General features: G+C 42.4%; 1 non-coding gene across 1 annotated transcript; it reads right to left on the bottom strand.

The window, feature by feature from the left end:
* Positions 1–365: 365 nt before the first annotated feature.
* LOC141669556 (small nucleolar RNA R71) lies at positions 366–472 on the bottom strand. Its single transcript, XR_012553829.1, has one exon. It is a non-coding gene; the product is annotated as a small nucleolar RNA R71 (small nucleolar RNA).
* Between the last annotated feature and the right edge of the window lie 4,304 nt (positions 473–4,776).

Here is a 4,776-nt window from a genome sequence, read left to right as displayed (position 1 = left end):
CAGCTCTTATGGACTTTTCTCGGCCTAAAATTGATGACATTCAGTCAAGCATCATTCATCCGGCTATTCAGGCCAATACTTTTGAAATCAAGCCGAGCACTATTCAGATGGTGCAGAATTCTGTTTCTTTCGGAGGTGCTGCGACTGAAGATCCCAACATGCATATCAGGAATTTTGACGAGATCTGTAGTACCTTCAAATATAATAGTGTTACTGATGAGGCTATCAAGCTGAGGCTTTTCCCATTCTCTCTGTGGGACAAAGCTAAGGACTGGTTACATTCTTTACCAGCTGGGTCCATCACTACTTGGGAAGATCTTGCGCAAAAGTTTCTGGTGAAGTTCTATCCCATGGCCAAAACTGCAGCTATGAGGAGTGCTCTTACTCAGTTTGCGCAACAACCAGGAGAATCTATGTGCGAAGCTTGGGAGCGCTACAAAGAGATATCGAGAAAGTGTCCACATCATGCTATGCCTGACTAGATGGTGATCACTGGTTTCTACAATGGTTTGGGGGCCCAATCTCAGCCCATGCTCGATGCAGCTTCTGGAGGCGCCTTGTGGGACAAAAGCTATAATGAGGCCTATAATCTCATTGAAACTATGGCTGCAAATATTCTAGAAGTTGTTGCAGCTACAACTATTGCATCGCAGCTTCAGGCACTGTCTATGAAGGTCGATTCTTTAGCCAACTATGGAGTAAATCTAATAGCTAGTGTCTGTGAGCTTTGTGCATGCTCTCATGCTACGGATTAGTGTTCTTTTGTTAATGAATCTGTTCAGTATGTGAACAATTTTCAGAGACCGCAGCAGCCTGTGCCCGCTACTTATCATCCTAATAACAGAAATCATCCCAATTTCAGCTGGAGTAATAATTAGAATGTTGTTCAGCAACCATATCAGCAAGCTGCAAGTAAATAGTTTAATCCACCTGGATTCCAGCAACCTCAGCAATTTGCTCAAAGGCAATCATATCCTCAACAAGTAGGTGATGCTCCACCTTCTAGTGCTGATTTTGAGGAGTTAAAGCTGTTGTGCAAAAGTCAGGTTGTTTCTATCAAGACCTTGGAAAATCAAATTGGACAAATAGCCAATGCATTGCTCAATCGTCAACCTGTCACACTTCCCAGCGATACTGAAGTGCCAGGCAGGAAGGAAGCTAAAGAGCAAGTCGAAGCTGTCACCTTAAGGTCTGGAAAAGTTGCTGATGCTGAAAAAGCAAAAGAGGTAGAAGTTGAAGATAAGGATGAAGAAGAAAAGCAAAAGGAGAAAGAGGGGGAACCCTCTTTCGCTGAGGCTCTGGAGCAAATGCCTAGTTATGCAAAATTCATGAATGATATTCTTTCAAGGAAGGTGAAACTGGATGATCTTGATACCGTTGCTCTAACGGAAGATTACAGTGCCGTGCTGCAGCAAAATTACCTCCAAAGCTCAAGGATCCAGGTAGCTTCACCATTCCTTGCACCATTGGCAAGTTGTCATTTGACAAGTGCCTTTGCAATTTGGGAGCAAGCATCAATCTGATGCCGTTGTCTATCTTCAAAAAGCTGAATTTGCCTAATCCGAAGCCCACCTACATATCTCTACAATTGGCTGATCGTTCGATTACATACCTACGAGGCATCATGGATGACGAGCTAGTAAAGATAAACAAGCTCATCTTTCCTGTAGATTTTGTCATTCTGTATTTCGAGGAAGATAAGAAGATTCCCATAATCTTGGGAAGACTTTTCTTGGCTACAGGCCGCACCTTGATAGTTGTGCAAAAAGGTGAACTCACTATGAGGGTGCAAGATCAAGATGTGACATTCAATGTGTTCAATGCGATGAAATTCCCTACGGAAGATGATGAGTGCTTCAAGGTGGATTTGGTCGATTTTGCAGTTACTTCAAAACTTGATCATGTGCTAAGGTCTACTGCCTTAGAAAAAGCCTTATTGGGGGATTTTGACAGTGAAGATGATGAAGGCAATGATCAATTACAATATCTAAATGCTTCTCCTTGGAAACGAAAGCTAGACATGCCATTTGAATCTCTGGGAAATACTGATCTCAAGAATGCTGAAGGAAAGCTCAAACCATCTATTGAGGAAGCACCTACTTTGGAGCTTAAACCATTACCTGAACACTTGAGGTATGCTTTTTTAGGTGATGCATCTACTTTGCCTGTTATTATTTCATCTAAACTTTCAGGTAGTGATGAGGACAAGCTCTTGAGGATCCTGAGAGAATTCAAATCGGCCATCGGATGGACTATAACAGATATAAAAGGGATCAGCCCTTCGTACTGCATGCATAAAATTCTGCTAGAGGAAGGTAGCAAGCCAATTGTTGAGCAACAGCGAAGGCTTAATTCTATCATGAAGGAAGTGGTGAAGAAAGAAATTCTAAAGTGGCTGGATGCAGGAATTATATATCCTATTTCTGACAGTTCTTGGGTGAGCCCCGTGCAATGTGTACCTAAGAAAGGAGGTATTACTGTGGTAGCAAATGAGAAGAATGAGCTCATCCCCACTCGAACAGTCACATGATGGAGGGTATGCATGGACTATAGATAGTTGAATAAAGCCACGAGGAAGGATCACTTCCCTCTTCCATTCATTGATCAGATGCTTGATAGGTTGGCTGGTCATGAGTATTATTGTCTTCTGGATGGCTATTCGGGCTATAATCAGATTTGCATTGTACCAGAAGATCAAGTGAAGACCACCTTCACTTGTCCATTTGGCACGTTTGCTTTTCGCAGAGTTTCTTTTGGTTTATATGGTGCACCTGCCACTTTTCAGAGATGCATGATGGCTATATTCTCCGATATGATTGGAAATAGTGTCGAAATGTTCATGGACGACTTCTCTGTCTTTGGACATTCGTATGATGAATCCTTTAATAATCTCCGTTTGGTACTCAAAAGGTGTGTTGAAACCAATCTGGTGCTCAATTGGGAAAAATGTCACTTCATGGTGCAACATGGCATCATTCTTGGGCATAAGGTCTCTAGTAAAGGTCTTGAGGTGGATAAAGCCAAGGTGGGCGTTATTGAAAATCTTTCGCCACCTATTTTTGTGAAAGGAATCCGTAGCTTTCTTGGTCATGCGGGTTTTTATCGGTGTTTCATCAAGGACTTCTCTAAGATATCTAAGCCGTTGTGCAACTTGCTCGAGAAAGATGTGCCTTTCAAATTTGATGATGAATGTTTGGCAACATTCGAGACTCTCAAGAAAAGTTTAATCACCGCACCAGTTATTACGGCACCTGATTAGAGAGAACCTTTTGAGATGATGTGTGATGCAAATGATTATGCAGTGGGAGCAGTTCTTGGGCAACAAAAGAATAATATCTTTCATGTGGTCTATTATGCTAGTAAGATGCTAAATGGAGCCCAACTGAACTACTCCACCACTGAGAAGGAGTTCTTGGCTATAGTTTTTGGTTTCGAAAAATTTCGATCTTATCTACTTGGGACAAAGGTGACAGTGTTCACTGATCACGCTGCCATCCGCTATCTGGTCTCAAAGAAGGATTCGAAGCCTAGACTTATCTATTGGGTAATTGGACAGCGACAAAGGAAACCACAAGAGGAGCATTGAAATGAAAAGTCCCCTGAGGACTTTGATATGGACTTGATTATTGCTACTCTCTGTCAGCTAGGTACAGTGTGGAAGTTCAAAAGGGAACCAACGAGTATCGTAATTTCCCTGCTGTCGCAATGAACAGGTATGCTCGTGCTTGGAATGCATTTATGTGTGCTAATATTCTTCAATCTGTGCATGCACATGAGGTTACAGTGGAGAGGGTGAGGTTGTTATGGGGAATTCTGAATGAGGAATATTATGTGGACCTTGGTGAGTACATCTACCAAGGGATTTTGAAGTTTTTGAGGGGGAAATCGCAGTACTCTATCCCATATGCCTCTATTGTCACGAAGCTTTGCAAGGCATATGGAGTCCAGTGGTCGTCTTATGAGAAGCTGCAGATGCCGGTTGCTCCTATTGATTCATCGACGTTGAATATGATGCAGGAGTGGATGGGTGGAGAATCCGAGTCACATAATTTGGGATATCACCTTCCAGGAGGAGTTCCAGCAGCTGGTGCTACCATGGCTAGGCCCAGTCAGGCTCGGGGAGAGACAGGTCCTTCGAGAGCCCAGGGAGGAGATGGTTCGGGATTGGCTGATGTCCAGGACAGGAGGCTTTCCAGGAGGATGTATGCGATGTATGAGTCACAGAGTCGGTTTACGCGGGAGCTCACCCAAGCACTTGTGACTGCATTTAGAGGTCTTGGAGCTGACATCCAGTGGCCCGTTTATGGTGAGGATTCTGCTTATCCACCTCCTGACACTCCACCCTCTGAGGGTGATGATGAGGATGATTCGTCTGCAGTAGGTATTCCCTGTGTTCCTTTCTATTACCTTCACTGGGGACAGTAAAGATTTTAAGTTTGGGGGTGGTAGTTAAGGAACATATTTGTGTGTGTGTCATGTAGTTACATTTTCATGTTAGTTTAGTTCATATAGTTGCATATTTTTTCCATATAGTTTTTTTATATAGAGTTTTTTATTTTATTTTATAGCTTTAATTATCATGTCATATAGCTCATGCATATACCATGATCCCTTTGTGTTGCTTTACTGATTAATATGTGATATTGATGCGAGTGTAGTGATATCGTTAGAGTGATGTTGAATCTTGTTAGGTTGACATGCATGCTAGAAATACTTGTAATTTCACTAAGTCTTAGAGTATGCTTAAGGACTAGATTTTTGTCATGGTTTGATGGT

This window comes from Apium graveolens, chromosome 6, assembly GCF_009905375.1.
Source record: "Apium graveolens cultivar Ventura chromosome 6, ASM990537v1, whole genome shotgun sequence".
Classification (NCBI taxonomy): domain Eukaryota; kingdom Viridiplantae; phylum Streptophyta; class Magnoliopsida; order Apiales; family Apiaceae; genus Apium; species Apium graveolens.
This window is presented reverse-complemented; position numbering and strand designations above follow the sequence as displayed.